Source organism: Oryctolagus cuniculus, chromosome X (assembly GCF_964237555.1).
Source record: "Oryctolagus cuniculus chromosome X, mOryCun1.1, whole genome shotgun sequence".
Taxonomy (NCBI): domain Eukaryota; kingdom Metazoa; phylum Chordata; class Mammalia; order Lagomorpha; family Leporidae; genus Oryctolagus; species Oryctolagus cuniculus.
The window spans coordinates 119466739-119483834 of record NC_091453.1 but is presented as its reverse complement, the minus strand read 5'-3'; the positions used below and the strand labels follow the sequence as shown (position 1 = coordinate 119483834).

At 38.1% G+C, this 17096-nt stretch overlaps 1 pseudogene; it reads right to left on the bottom strand.

Annotated features, from left to right (window-relative positions):
* Positions 1-15925: 15925 nt before the first annotated feature.
* LOC127487117 (U1 spliceosomal RNA) lies at positions 15926-16055 on the bottom strand (annotated as a pseudogene).
* Positions 16056-17096: the final 1041 nt, after the last annotated feature.

The following is a 17096-nucleotide window of genomic DNA, read 5'->3' as shown; positions in this document are numbered from 1 at the left end:
GCAAATCGCAGCCCTTATAAAAATGAGGGCAAGCATCTACTAAACACAACATGTCACATACAGTACATCTCTAGTAAATACTGAATAAATGAATGACAACATAAGAACAAATACACCCATTATAATAATGATGACGCTTGTTAGATAAAAACTGCATAGTCTTTTCTGTTTTTTTTTTTTCTTTCTTTCTTTTTTTTTTTTTTTTTTTTGGAGATAGAGAGACATGGCTTAATAGGAGACTGGGAGGAGGAAGTGGAGTTCTCAGGACTGAAGAAGTGAAAGAAAGTTATAAAGTGGTTGAGGGCCAGCTGGCGCCGCGGCTCACTAGGCTAATCCTCCGCCTTGCGGCGCCGGCACACCGGGTTCTAGTCCCGGTCGGGGCGCGGATTCTGTCCTGATTGCCCCTCTTCCAGAACAGCTCTCTGCTGTGGCCAGGGAGTGCAGTGGAGGATGGCCCAAGTGCTTGGGCCCTGCACCCCATGGGAGACCAGGAAAAGCACCTGGCTCCTGGCTCCTGCCATCGGATCAACGTGGTGTGCAGGCCTCAGCGCACCGGCTGTGGTGGCCATTGGAGGGTGAACCAACAGCAAAGGAAGACCTTTCTCTCTGTCTCTCTCTCTCACTGTCCACTCTGCCTGTCAAAAATAAATAAATAAAGTGGTTGAGGGGCAATGCTATAGCATAGCAGGTAAAGCCACCACATTCGGCACCAGCACCCCATTTCAGGTCTGGCTGCTCCACTTTGACCCAGCCTGGGAAAGCAGCGGAGGATGGCCCAACTTTTTGGGTCCCTGTACCCATGTGGGAAACCCGGATGAAGCTCCTGGCTTCAGACTGGCACAACTCTGGCCATTTTGGCAATTTGGTGAGTGAGCCAGTGTATGGAAGATATCTCTGTGTCTGTCTGACTGTCTCTCTCTCTCTCTATCTCTCTCTCTATCTCCCTCTCTCTGCTTTTCAATAAATAAATAAATCTTTTTTAAAAAGTGGTTGAAATTTGTGCCCTAATCACATGAAACATCTTACAGGTGGCAGTATCTCGAAATGGGTATAGCTGTATAGCTGCATGGATGTCCCTGGAGAACAGATGCTAAATGTTGAGGGTCTTTTTTGTTTTTGACAGGCAGAGTTAGACAGTGAGAGAGACAGAAAGAAAGGTCTTCCTTCCATTGGTTCACCCCCCAAATGGCTGCTATGGCTGGCACACCACGCTGATCCGAAGCCAGGAGCCAGGTGCTTCCTCCTGGTCTCCCATGGGGTGCAGGGCCCAAGCACTTGGGCCATCTTCCACTGCCTTCCCCGGCCACAGCAGAGAGCTGGACTGGAAGAGGGGCAACCGGGATAGAATCTGGCGCCCCGACCGGGACTAGAACCCGGAGCACCGGGGCTGCAGGCGGAGGATTAGCTTAGTGAGCCGTGGCACCAGCCAATGTTGAGGGTCTTAGCAAACCATTCTGCCTGAAAGGAAACGCTAGAAGCACCACCGGCTTTTAGGAGCAGAACACTTAAACTTGTCACAGAACAACCTCCGCAGTGACTACAATAGAAAGATGACCAGATGCCTTTAGTATACTACCCTGAGTAACTCAATCCTGCATGGATGACCAAAAGAGGGGGAAAATGAAGGAAAGTAAGGTCAATGAACTCGTGTCTATACTGAGCAAGTAGAGGTCTTGGATTCAGATTTGATTTGATTTAAAAAGAAAAGAAAAGGAAACACAATTATTTCTGTATCTAAGGTGGGTGAAAAAATTCTTATTCAATCCTGAGCATCTGCTTGTATTTAATTCCTGAAAAATAACATTCTTTACGTTATGGTATATGTACTTTCAGATCGCAATTTTTGCACTGTCAGCTTCAAAAACCTGCACAAAATTTATTTAAAACTCCACTGTTATATTTGTCCCTTGAAGTACTGGTGTGGTTTACATAGCCAACGCTGAAAGAATAAATATTGCTATTGTCACTCTCATTCAGCTTGAAAACTGTTTCTGAAAATTGCACTGAACATATTCTTAATCTTCAAGTCTCACAATTAAATTCAATTGAAAGTACTCTGACTTGAAAATTCAGGCAATGAGAGAAGTTTATGACTGACTCAGAACATTGCAGGCAAGAATATGAAGAAATTTACCTCCTCAGTGAATATCAAGTACATCCATTTCTTGGAACCACTAATACAAATCATCTGAGGAAACAGCAGTTTTCTCTTTTAAGAGAGCAAAATGCCTTCGTGTGTGTGTGTGTGTGTGTGTGTGTGTATTCTAGCTACATGCTGAACTGAAGTAGAAATACAGAGGCAGTAGAGAATACACTTACTCTACTATCTATTATTAAACATATTCTTCTGAAGTAAAATCTGTGAGCAATCCCATACAAGAGAAAAGATGTGGAACAGAGAAGCCTCCGTGAGACACAGAAACAGTAAGTGAGGTTGCCTGTGACAACAGTGCTCTCCCAAAGTCCCTCTCTCAATTCTGATGGCCAAAGATGGTCCTCTCTATATAAAGGCGTACTAAAAATGATCCATAATGAAGAAGGAGATGGGAGAGGGAATGGGTGGTGGGAAGGGAGTGGGGTGGGGGACATGAGGGAAAGAACCACTATATTCCTAAAGTTGTATTTATGTAAAAAATACATTCATTAAATAAAAAAAAAACCTGCAGGAAGGCACTTGCTTCAGAAAACTTATTTCACTATTGTAGAAAGTGTGTGTCTCAAGTAGGCAACCGGGTAGTTGATTGCAAGACTAAAGACCATTAAGTATAGCAGCTCTGCAGATAATATATTTTCCACAGGTTCTGACATAGAGATGGATTAGACAAAGATTAAAATTTGATGGTAGTGTCCGGCGCTGTGGTGCAGTGGGTTAACGCCCGGGCCTGAAGCACTGGCGTCCCATATGGACACCGGTTAGCATCCCAGCTGCTCCACTTCCAATCTAGCTCTCTGCTATGGCCAGGGAAAGCAGTAGAAGATGGCCCAAAACTTTGGGACCCTGCACCCGTGTGGGAGACCGGGAAGAAGCTCCTGGCTCCTGGCTTCGGATCAGCGCAGCTCCGGCAGTTGCTGCCAATTGGGGAGTGAACCATCGGATGGAAGACCTCTCTCTCTCTCTGCCACTCCTTCTTTCTGTGAAACTGCCTTTCAAATAATTAAATAAATCTTTTAAAAAAAATTGATGGTAGTTCTGAGTGATGAGATTAAAGGTGATTTTAGTTTATTCTCTTTACTAATCTGTATATTTCCTATATAAGCATATTTTATTTGTGTAATCTGAAGAATAATAATAAAAGAAATATGAAAAATTTTCAAAATGTTAGAATGAAACTTCAGCTCCCATTCATGGTAAAGTGCCTGAGACCAAACTTGTCACTCCACTATGAACAACTGAAAAAAATTTTAAAAATAAATAAATATTAAATGTGTTTCATCTCTTAGACAGTAGTCTATGGAGGACTTTTACCCACTGAGTTAAATAAATATACATGTTGACATCAACAATTATCGCAAAATTCTGCTTGTAGGTAATTTCAGAATATGCCACAGGATGGAAGGAAGGAAGCAAAGCATAAGGATATCTATTCCCCCTCCTTTCCCTCCCTCCCTCTTTTGGAGTTGAAAACACAGATATCAAAATTTGGAGAAGCAAGTGGAATTTGTGAGGAAAATACTGAAGAAAGGGTTGTTAACCTTTCCAGAAATCTTCACAAGAGTCTTCCTTAGTGCTGAACATTAAAATGTGCATGTGTAATGTAAAACTCCATGATGCTGGCCAAAGTACTGCTGAGGAGATCAGAACTGAACTAGTATTCCTAGAGCACACAACAGAACTGCAAGTCATTCAAAATCTGAACAAGGTGGAGATACCTTGTTGAAGAGCTAGGACATTCAGTAGACTATTGGGAAATTACACTTTTTGAGGTGAACCTAGTCTTAGAGTAAAGGTTACTTTATACTCACCCTAGGAAAACTGAAAGTTATTTAACTGCTGGAAAAAAAAAAAAAACTAAGCTGTACATTTCTTAAAGCTACATAGTAAAATCAAGATATTTAATACCATGAAATTCTGTAGCACCTAATCAAACATGAATAAACATAAAAAACAGGAAAAGGACATGCATATAATGAGGAGAAAAATAGGTCAATAGAAAGATTCAGAATTAACAAAATGATAAATTAGAGCAAGTTTTTAAACAACCATTTTATGTAGGTTAAAGAATTCAAACGAAATTATGAACATCATCAAGTGATAAGTGAAGGACAAATTGGTAACAAGTAAAAGTTTTAGAGGTGAACAATATAATATCTGAAGTGAACTATTTACAAGATGGACCTAGCAGCAGTTTAATCACTATAGAATAAATGATAAAGACATAACAACAGACAATGATCCAAACTGTACCTTCAAAATAAAAGGACATTTAAAAAATCTGCATACTTACAATCTGTAGGCAAAAAATAGTTTTAATATATGCATAATTACAGCCACTACCATTGAAGAAGACAAAACTATTTGAAGAAATATTATATGATTACATTCTTCCAAATTTCTTCAAAACTATAGATTTTGGATCCATGAATGTATAACAAATGTGAAGGAGTGTAAACAACAACAAAACACATCAATACATATTGCAATAAGCAGTTGAAACGATAAACAGAAAATCTGTAAAGTCAGAGGAAGGAAATGATATCTTACGGTTACAAAGATAAAAATGAACATAGACTTTGAAAGGCTACCAAACACTGGAGTTAAAGGAAAGGTTTATTGTCGGGTGGGGGGAAACCTGATAGGCTGGAGGGAGAGGGCAAGAGAGGGTGAAAAAGGGAGTTTGTGTGGGAAGACAGGTCTTGTTATAGCTTTGCAGAGCTAAGGAAGTGGGAGCAGTGAAACCCATTAGGGTGGGGGTGTTTGGACCATTTGGTCACCTGACTCCCAGTAAGCCAGGCTGAGTCCTAGAGAGATCAAACTTAGTGTAAAAGTAGCAGCTGGGCCAGAGCCTAAGATGGCATCCAGGGCTTGAGATGGCGACTCAGATAAGATGGCACCATTTCACTAACATTGCCCCTTTTGCTTTTTATAAAGCAAGTGTTGTATGGGATTACATCAGCCAAGAAAGCCCAGGACGGGTAGAGGGACGATGATCTGTCTTCTAGAGCTGCTTCCTGTTGACATGGGGTGATGAGTTGCTCTCCTCTGGAATGGGGTGACATCTCAAGTCATGATCTCCTGGGTGGAGAGCTGAGCATATTCCTGTATTAGCATTTGGTTGTCTGCCTTGTTGTTGAAGGCTTTGATTTGTTCCATTATCACCTCCTGTAAACACTTAATCAGACAAGGTAGTATAAAAGCCAGGGTGAGAACAGCAGCATTGTGGCATTAACTGCATAATTTAACATTTTGTTTTACCAGGCCAGATTGATTAACATAATAGCAACATTGTTCTCCCAGAAAGTTAAAAGTTTCCCTTTTTTAGCTGTTATAAGGTCTAAAGCTCCTCTCTTCTGCAGTACCACGCCTGTTAGTGAGGCAATTTGGCTTTGAGGACCTCAGATGGCATCAGCTGAGGTCTCAATGAACCAAGTGACCTCCTCTTATAGCTGTTGGAGTTGTTTTGGAGTCAAAATCAAATGGATAGAAATAAGTGGTAAAGAGACCATATAGATATAATCAAGTGATCATATAAATAGGACTAAGTGTTTGGAAGCAATAATAAACAGAATTAAAAAGGACTAAAGGCTCCAATATGGAAAGCAGTCCATACAGCAGACTCATAGAATGACAATAGCTTTAAGTAGCATTCTGACCTCAGAACCAGCCAATAAAGAATCCTGGTCTGGCTGAAGAGCCCATGAGAGCATTTCAGGCATGGAAAGCCAAAATGCTGTGGCAAAAAATGTTCTACGTGAAGGACTTCTCCAAGACCCCGGTGGAAAGAAGTGGCCATCAAACAAAGATGTGCTTTTCTCTGAAGGGAGGAGAGAACTTCCACTTTACTTATGGCCTTGTTTAATACTGAAGGAGTTTGTGGATTAAAAAGGCTTCCACAGCCTAGGCAGCTCATATCAAGAGCCTTGGTTGATCACTGACATCATACATAAGAGTGTTAATTGTTAACTTTAAATTAATTTAAATTAATTAACTGTTGTTAATTGTTAAATTAACAAGAGTCACTGTGCACTAACTTCCCATATAAGACCTCTGTCCTTAATGAGTTGTATTATGTGAGTTAACTGTAAAACTGCTCTCAGTTTGTGTGTGCGTGTGTGTTTGTGTGCAAATTGTTAAACTCTTTAGTATTGAGTTGGTCTTTTGTGTATAAAGTTAACTGAAAATGAATCTTAATGGAGAATGGGACTGGGAAGGGGAGAGGGAAGAACAGAAGGGATGAGAGTATGGGTGGGAAGATGGGTATGGTGGGAAGAATAACTGTATTCCTGAAGTTGTACTTATGAAATTTGTATTCATTAAATAAAAGGCTTCTTTTGGGAAAAAAACATCATGGCTCAACGCTGTTCCTGAGATCACTACTGAGGAGAGGGAGGCTATAAAGCTGACCCCTACCAAAACCGGGAGAAAGGCTGCTCATCTCTTGTGGGGAGGGGGTTTGTCTGTAGAAAAATTCCGAACAATCATGCAACTTTATGTGGGGGGATAGGGCCACAAATACACACTGGCTAGGAGTAGAGCCATTGATGTAAGAGTAGAGGATATGATTACAAAGAAATGAGGCCCCAAGTGGGCTAGACAGGGTGTAGAACAAAGGACAGAGTCATTATTAGAGGAGCTAAGAGAGCTGTTGTCTAAACCACGAGCAAATTTTCCAATTGAGAGGCAAATAGAAATTGATAGAAGGGGCCTGATAATAATCTGGTGGGCTTTAAGGCCTTGCCAGTTATAAGGCCCAGACCCATCCATCTCTTCACATAGGATACATTGTAAGGGAGGTATGAACTTCCTTAGGGAAGGCAGCCTGTTGACTTCCATTACCCAGCTGACCTGGGAGGAGATTGGGCCAGGTGAGAAAGCAGGTGGCATCTCTAATAGGTAATTTACAATTTTGCCTGCAATGTTGCTGAACATATTGGCCATTCCCTCAGCAGCGGTGGTTACTTTGGGAGCTGGACCGAGTGAAGGCTTTTCAACTTAGAGCTAAAGAGTTCTGCAGGTCTGACCTGGGAGTCCTCTTTGACTCCAGGGCAGTTCCATTTCCAGTGACCCAACTCTTGGCTGGCAGAGATGCCAGGGCTCTTCAGAAGCTTACTTCTGCCGAATCTCTGGCTTTCTACATCCAAAACCACTGCAATGGACTGGCCTCATGGATCTCCTGGATGGCAGATCACTATGTAAAGCAGCCATTAATTGGCCTGCTACCTATCTTTACATTGTTTCTGCTGCCTAGCTTTCTCTTCCTCCTGGTTTTTGTTAAAGCAGACCAGAGTAAACCTTTAAGAGGATGTAGGTTAAAGGGTGCTCAAGTGCCATCTCTAATCATTGGTGGCCTAAATTAGAAGTCTATAGTCATGGCATGCTCTGATAGTGGTAGACAATGCCCATGAAGAAAGCTGTGTTCTCCCTATAACATCAAACATGATGACCATCTTATATATAAAATTGGAAGTCATTAATAAAACTTTCCATTCCGTTGGTATGAAAGGGAGGTTTTGCCTGTTTACTGTGCCTATGACAAAGTAAATCTAGCAGTGAAATCATAATTTAAGCTTTCATTTTGGCTATGCTATTATTACAAAAAAATGTTAGCCATTCCTTTTATAAGGTCTAGAGATCAAACTGTGCATCCTGGGGAGTCCTTCAGTATAGAGTCAGTTTCCCCTCTTGAAGAGAAATGAGAAATGAGGAAACAAATCAGGCTTCCCAGATCACTTACTGACAATAAACATATCAAATGAAAACATGGCAAGTAATTTTAACTGTTAAATAACTTATGAAAATATTTACTAGAAGGTCCAATGCCTTTTATAAATTTTAAGAGTACCTGTATTTGGAAACATCACTTAAGTATCTAACACAAGTGTAACTTATTTGACCAAGAAAACACAAACACAAACACCTTAATAACTTAAACAGTTTGTTTCTTTCTACCAAATTTAAAATATCTAATACAGAGACTTAGGTCACACGAACTAAAATGTTTATTTTATTAATTTAGCAGTTTAAATTTTTGAGCAATTTTTTTCATCTATAAGCCAATTAAAACAGAGTACTTAATAAATTTTGCCATGTAGATATACAATATGCATACACATATAACATAACATACAAGGTAGAACAATAAAGCAGTTTCAGTAATAGCTTCTTAAAATCTTTTACTTTTTCAATTACCAATTGATTTGAATTACTTTTCTGCTCTTAGTAACCTCAATTAACCACTTTCTCTCAGTTGGAACCTGTAATTCATTATTGGCTTTGTCTGCTGGCACAGCCATCCCAAAATACTGAATAACATGGAAGTCACTGGAAAAAGTCCTTCAGAACCTATAGGAGGACACATTTAAACACAGAACCAGAAATATTTTAGTTTTCATGATCAGCAAATCTGATTTTTAGTGTTTGAAGGAGAACACAAATTGTGGATGACAAAAGACTTCAAATAACCATGATTAAAATTATAAACTCATTAACCATAAAGAGGCACTTGCTTACTCCACACATTAATTTTGAAAGCACCTATAGGATTTCACAAAAAATTTTACCTCTTTTAGGCCTCAGGGACTTTTTCATTAAAATAACCATGTCTGGAAACACAAGATCATTAGACTTTTAACTTTTGGACGTTTGTATCTGTAGCATTTTACATTTCATAACTTAAAATTTAGCACCACTTCACATATTGACAGTACCTTTAGTAGAATCCAAAAACCCATATTAGCTGTTGTCTTTATAAGATGAAAGATATATCTTCTAATATTTCTAGGGGCCCACCTGAATATATCAATTCCAGAGAATTTGGAACTCTGATTTTTTTTGAATGCCTGTCAAGGATTCCAAGGAAGTTTAAAATATCTTGTAGACATAGGAGCCCTTAAAATATGACATAATATAGACCAGATTTGATCTTTGTTACACAGTGATTACTCAGATGCCCTAGAATGAGTAAATATTCAAGCAAACCAAAACTCTTTAAAATTCAGTTGTTCCTAAACAATCAAAGGTTAACAGAGACAGTAGAGAATACAATAGATTAACAGAACACAAAATTTGTCCTTTGGTCACTTCAAGAATTGCAAATAAAAACTGAAATTAGCACATTAAATCATCCCATAACTTGGAACAATCTTAACAGAGTCAGAACTAGGGAAGAGAAGAGAGCTTACTGGAGATGGCTAGAAAACTGACAGAGAATAACCAATTAAACACAAACTATCAAAAGGAGATGCTGCAGGTTTTAAACTGATTTTTAAAATGATTTAAAAAATGTTTACTAACATGTATGTATTTCAAAAACCTCATTACTTTAGCAGAGGATCAGATTTTAATTTTATGTATCCAAACATTTTGTCTTTCCAAACCTTCTGTGACTTCCTTACCAAGAACACATTTCTATACTTGTGACCTTTTCCATCTGCTGATTCCCTTGATTTATATTTTGAAATAACCTTTTAAAAATCTCCAAATTAAGACAACATTTTAAATAAGATAATACATCAAATTTCAGTCCCTTTTACTTTCAATCAGTGTTGAACTATTTTTCATAGACAGTTTCTGAAAATATATTTGTTAACAAACCCAAATAGTGTTTCTATAGAATATAAGGTACTAAGAGTCACAATGCTTACATTTAGACTCATTTATCATTTGCCTTTACCCAATTTACATGTAACAATTATACCTAGATGACTGACAATGTTGATATTATATCATACATCCATCTGAATTAATGTCAAAATTGCATTTATATGGAATTCTACTCGTTTTTGCTATAAAGAAATGACATTAAACCAAAGATAGCCATTGCTATCAGAAATCTGTTAGGTTGCAAAACAAGTTTGGCAAATTATTGTTTACTATTATGTTAGATGTAATAGGAGAGGGCATCCATTAGAGCAGGTGGGCACCCCTCCAGAGATTCCTAAGAAGAATCTGATAGGTAATAGAGTAAGGGGCAATTGTGAAAAAGGAGATATGTCTGGAAATAGTAATTAACCCAGTGAGCCTGCTGGTTTGAAGGGGCAGTAGTCTTGACCATTGTTTCACATAGGTTGGGAGACATATCTCTCAGGGTAATGTTGTCTTTGGAGGGGAACCTGTTTTCAGCTTGATCTAGACCTGGTTATAATGGGCATTTGGGGAGTGAATCAGGGTATGGGCGATTTCTCTCTCCCCCCTCTGCCCTTCAAATAAATTAGAAATAAAGAGATGGAAGAAATAAATAAAAGTACACTATTCTAAGATTCTTACATGATTATATGTACATATATATATATATATACACTATATTACTATAGGATTTTAAGATAAACTGGCATAAGTTAAAAAGGTATATTGGTATGTCTTTAATCTCTAGAGCAGCCACTGAAATTATTGAGCAGATATTATAGGAAAAAAGTTAATATTGAAGATAAAAAGATACTGAATTAAACTAACCCAAACCAGACAAGATCAGTTGAAACAAAGCAGGAAACATATGTCAAAATTGTAGAACTGAACTTAATTATACCAAAACTTAAATTGAAGGTAAGCTGTTTAAATATTCCAAGTAAAAAATATTATTACACTAGTTAAAATAAATACCCAAGTTGCTGTTGTCTAAAAAATTCATAATGTGGTGGCCATGAAAATCTGCCTCTCAAATTTCTAACTGCAGTGAACTTATTAAATAAATATCTCAGCTGCTGTCATGTGAAATTCATCATGTTCATGTCATACTTCCCAAGGGCTGCCCCAGCTTATGACTAAATACAATGAGAATACTAAATTAGACTCATTCTTAGTAGACACCTGAATCCTCTGACAGGCAACCTTGGCTGAAGAACTTCCTTTTGGCTTTGCAAAAAATATTCTTAGAGCTGTTCTGCATTCTAAGTCTCTTTCAACCATTCCTCCTTCCTGCCCTCATTCTTCACAGAATCATGGCCTTAGATTTTCCCACATGTGATTTTCACCTAATACATCTCTTGCATAGCTAATCCTGACTTGGCCTCTTTGTATCAGAGGACATAATCTATCTAAGGCATTAAAAATGAACAGATAAATATGATAAAGCTGAAAATATAATAAAAATGTACCATATAAACACAAATAATAAGAGAAATAAAGTATCCACATTTATATTAGAGAAACAGACTTTAGGATAAGGAATATTATCATAGATATAAAGAAGCATTTCTTGAAGATGAAAGTATCAATTCATTAAAATGTCACAAAATCCTCGATGTTTGTGTGCCTAAAAATGTGCTATACAGAAACTAACATAACTTAAAAGACAAACAGACAAATCTAGAGAATATTTGGAGATGGCACCACTGTTACTTCAGTAAATAATTGAAGAGAAACACAAAGAAAATCAGTAAAGACATAGAAAACTTTAACATCATAGGCCAACTTGACCCAATTGACAAGCATAAAATGAAACGTATTATATTTGTAACAGAAATGGCCAATATCTGTGCAAATATAACATATTATTTTTCTCTCCTTAAGTTCTTCGAAATATTTACCACTGTGAAAAACAATAAGTATAATACTGTATAATGGACATTTCAATGTATGGAAATGTAATACATAAGACAATCACTACCTAAAATGGGGAAGTTTGGGGTTGGCGCTGTGGCATAGTGGGTAAAGCTGCCACCTGCAGTGCCAGCATCCCATATGAGTGCCAGTTAGAGTCCTGACTACTCCATTTCCGATCCAGCTCTCGGCTATGGCCTGGAAAAGCAGTAGAAGATGGGCTAAGTCCTTGGGCCCCTTCACCCACATGGGAGACCCTGGGGAAGCTTCTGGTTCCTGGCTTCACATTGGCACATCTCCTACCCTCGTGGCCATCTGTTGAGTGAACCAATGGATAGAAGACCTCTCTCTCTCTCTCTCTCTCTCTCTCTCTCTGTCTCTCTGCCTCTGCCTCTCTGTAACTTTGCCTTTCAAATAAAATGAAATAAATCTTTTTAAGAAAGGGGAAGTAAAAAAGGCATGTGCAGTTGTAAAACTTCTACGTTTTAATAAGTTGATTAATAATGGCTAAGTATGTATATTGTAATCCCTTTAACACTAAAAATAACAGGAAGAAATATAGCAAAATTTAGTGAATTGAAATAGGATATATATTTATACAATATAAATACATATCATTCTATACATGTATACATTATAATTCTACGTGTGTGTGTGTGTGTGTGTGTGCATGTGTGTGTTCAAAACACTTTAAGTCTTTTCAACAATGTTGAGCAACTGGGATTCTCAGGAATTGCTGACAGAAATTCATAAGGTTGCTACTATTTTGAAAAATTTTGGCAGTTCCTCCAAATGCTAAAATTCGATTTACCATATGCCTCAGCAAATCTACTTTGAAGTATCATGATAAAGGAGAATGCATTCACAAATACAGTGTGTATGATTGTTTATAGTTATAAAATTCATAACAGGCAAAAAGTGGAAGCACACAATGCTCATCAACTGATGAAAAGATAAACTATGATACATCCATATTACAAATTGACTAGCTCTTATCCACAACTTTTTGAGGCCAGAAGTATTCTAGAAGGGGAATATTTTGGATTTCAGAATATTTGTATAGACATTACAAATTGAGCATACCTAATCCAAAAATCCAAAATCCAAAGTACTCCAAAATTGTAGTGAGCAATACTCAACAATGAAAAGGGATGAACTATTAATACACAGAACAATAGCATGAAACTCTACTTTAGTTTGGATCTGGTTTGTCCTCCAAAGGGTCATGTGCCAGAAGCTTGGTCTTCAGCCTAATAATACTGAAAGGTGGTGTAACCTTTAAGACATGAAATCTAGTGGAAGGTGATTGAGTCATGCCTACTGTCATGAAGCTGCTGTCATGAAGAGATCAATGCTGATCTTACAGAATGGGTGAGGTTTTGCAGGAATAGATTGCTTCCCATGAGAGTGGGCTGTTATAAAAGATTGAGCCTGGCCTGTCCACAGTGTCTTGTTTCCTCTTCCCTCTGTGATCTCTCTCAAATATATCCCCACTGGGTGATGTCATCAGCCATGTTTGACAGAGCCAGAAGGTCCTAAGTAGAAGCCAACACTCATGGGACTTCTCATCATTGTGAAATAACTAATCTTCTTTACTTTATAAATTATGCAGCCTCAGGCACTTTTGTTACAGCAATGCAAAATAGACTAAGGCAAACCCCAAATAACATGAGAAAAATTCAAAAGCTTACATACTGTATGATTTTGTTTATATGACATTCTAGAAAGAGAAACTATAGGATCATTAATTTCTAGGATAGAAATTTGATGATAGAGGTGAGTTTTTTCCTTCAAAAGGATAGCAGCACAAGGGAATATTATGGAGTATTACAACTGGTCGGTATATTAATTACTCTGGTCTCCACATGACTAAGCATTGATCAAGATTCATAGAAATGTATACCAAAAAGGGTAAATTTTACTAAGTGTATAGTGTATAAGAAACTAAGATTTTCAAAATAAATGAGACTGCATAATTGAATTCCCTATTGTGAGGAGTTAGAAGCGTTAATCAGCAGATAGGAAAGGCCCTTGGAGGAATGAGGAAACCAATGTTTGTACTCTGTTGATTAGACAAAAGACAGTGTCCCAAGAAAATGAAATGATTGCTCGTTAGGGAATACAGTGTATACCCTACCCATAGGTAAATGAAAGAAACTAGGTTTTGGCATCAGACCAAACTACACCACAAAACAGCATGTTCTAAACTGTCACATTTTTCAAGCCATCAGTAAGATAACTTGATAATTGATCAGTGACCATGATCTCTATGCAAGAGACACAGATAAAACAAAGAAATCCTTTAGCATATCAGAACTATGTAGAAGAACTGGTCCATTGATATGCATTCTCTATATAAGCTCCAATACCCAGACCTCAATGGACCCCCTTACTTGGAGTACCCTCCTGGGTAGCAGGAGTATTGCTTCTCAATTCTCTCTATATTATCTATAAAATCAGTCTCTCAACAAAATATTTGGTTTTGCCCATCCTCATTGTCCTTGTGTAATTCTTTGTTGCCATAAGACAAAGAACCAACTCCAAATTCCTACCACATTGTTACTTAGGAAAGAAATAAAAATGTCTTAACCTGTACGATAGCTATATTTAAATATAATCAATACTTTTAAAATAAAAATATTTCAAAAATTCCCTCCAATCTATGCATTTTAAAATTCCCGAAGCTGAAGTTGGCAGAACAACATGGAGTTGGGCTATAGGTGGTCTCACCAAGAAGTCATCAAATTAACATGACAGTTACAAGGACTAATGGCACTGCTAGCACCTCATTCAGACAGATGCTTGCTGGGGATTAATTGATTTAGGTATAAAAGTGCACATTCTAAAGATATATTCTCTCCTTTAGAAACTACTTTGGATAATAGTTGGCATATTATCTCTTTCAGGCCCATAAGTAGCATTTTTACAAAGATTTGTTTTATTTATTATTTGAGAGGCAGAAAAATGGGGAGACAAAGAGAGAAATTTTTCATTCTGCTGGTTCACTGCTCATATGGCTTCAATGGCCAGGGCTAGGCTAGGCCACAGCCAGAAGCTCAGAACTCCATCCAGGTCTCCCATTTGTGTGAAAGCATCCCAGGTACTTGGGCCATCATACACTACTTTGACACACACATTAGCAGGGAGATGGATCAGAAGCAGAACAGCCAAGATGTGAACCAGGGATTCCCACAATAGCATCCCCCATAAGTAGCATTTAATCACTTAAAAATGTATTCCAAAGACTAATTAGAATTTAGACACATCAAAATAATATATTAATAACCTTAGGGTATAATGGTATAATTTAGAAATATAAATTACATGATAGTTAAATTAGGTATTTGTAAGTTTTATAAAAATACTTAGAGCAAAGTACAATTTGGAGAGATATTAAAAGCAGTGCATTGATAAGAACACTCAGATACAGAATAAAGGATAGAAACACACACATAGTTAAGACTATTTCACTGTTTAGGATACAAACATAAGGAAAGGAAGTGATTATTATTATTATTATTTTACTGAGGAGAGTGCAAATGCAGTCCCCCACAACCACAAATTATGAAGTTGATATTGGAGATGACCCCCTAAAATCTATATAAAAATATAGCCCTTTAAAGTTCCTCGGAAGTGCCATCTGGGGTGCCACATATGTTACTGGACGTTGGGGTGCCATACGATATCACCATATGCTTATTAATAAATCCCCAATATTAATAAGCCCGAGAGGGTTCTTGTCTAATATTTAGAGAAGAATTCTAAATACCGGCACAGATAAACTAGGCAGCATGGTACATTTTAAGCTTTTATTTAGTGAGAAAGATGCATAGGAGAGTGAGAGCTTTATCTAAGAGAGGTAAATCTGGGTTCATACCAAGCACCAGGAACCAGTCACGTGGAGGAGCATCTAGGCCAGGAAGCCTAGGGCAGGTGGCCCGAAGGCCATGCGCCCTGGAGGCGCAGGGCTACAGCAAGCCCTCTCCTGGCAAGAGGCCAGGGCAAAGAAGAGAAGGGTGGACACACTGTGTCCAGGCTTTTAACCCACTTCTAAAGGGGAGTGGTTAATTAACCTGATTGGTTGGTGGGTACCCAGGTGTGGCCAGGTAGGGGCATAAGGTCACACAAGGGCATGGTGAAGGTATCAGGTAGGGCATGAGGTCACACAGCGGCGTGGTGAAGGCATGGGCTTCCAACTTACAAACCTAATCAAGTTTAACCTGTATGCCTGCCTACTTCAAAGTCAAGTTTCCCACATTTGGGGAAATAGCAGAGGTCAGCACATCTGAAGTACAATGGATAAGCCTCACCCTGGGAAACCACCTTAGTAATCATGGTATCTCCCCTGCCAAGAAGGTATGTGACTATTTGTTGATCACTGACTATGAACTAGATACCTTATATACATTTTCTCATTCAGCTCTCCTGGTATCTCTGTGAGAGAGGCCTTATTATCCTTTCCACTGAGGAGAACATGGAGACTCAAAGAAGTTGGAAAATTAGGCGATGTCATAAAGATGGGCTTTGAACTTATTCCGGTCCCACTCTGTCACTTTAATTATGTGTCATAAATGCCTCATAATTAAAAATAGAACCAAGCAGGTTGGAAATTATGGTGCAACAGATGAAGCCACTACTTGGGACACCCACATCCCATAATGGAATGACAGTTTAAGTTCTCTGGTTACTCTGTATTCTGATCCAGAATTCCTACTAAGGTGCTTGGGAAGCTGTGGGTGATGGCCCAAGTATTTGAATTTCTGTCTCCCACATGGAAGATTCAGATGGAGTTCCCGACTCCTGACTTCAATCTGGCCCAAATCTGGCTGTTGCAGACATTTAGGGAGTAAACCAGCAGACGAAAGATTTCTCGGTCTCTCTCATCAATAAATATATCACTAATAAATCCTTTTTCAAAAAAGGATTAAGGGAAAAATAGGTCAAACATTTTTTAATGCTGTTTTTGGATATATTGAATAGGGATGGGGACTGATAGAAGGTAAAGGAGGAAGAGAAAGCAAATAATAACTTTTCCAATTTTCATTCAGACACAGTTGTTATTTTTGCTGCTTCTAGGCCCTTGTTACCAAGTATGCATCTTATAAAGATAAATGTGATTTCAAACCTTTTTCTTGCCCAGATGATAAATAACCCAGAAATTTCTAATTAACACTGAGATCCAGTTTTTTTCAAAACTTTGTTAAAAGCTAACTTCCTCGACAAGAGTATGTTCCATATTCCCAATAACATTTCTTTTAATTTGACACATGGTACTTTGGTTTTAGTTTTTCTTTAAACTCACACTGTACTTATTTTTATTCAATTCTTGTAGTCTCAAGATCAGTATCTCTTCATAAATTCTTTTCATGAGTTGTTTGCAGGAGGGGAATGTATATACCTT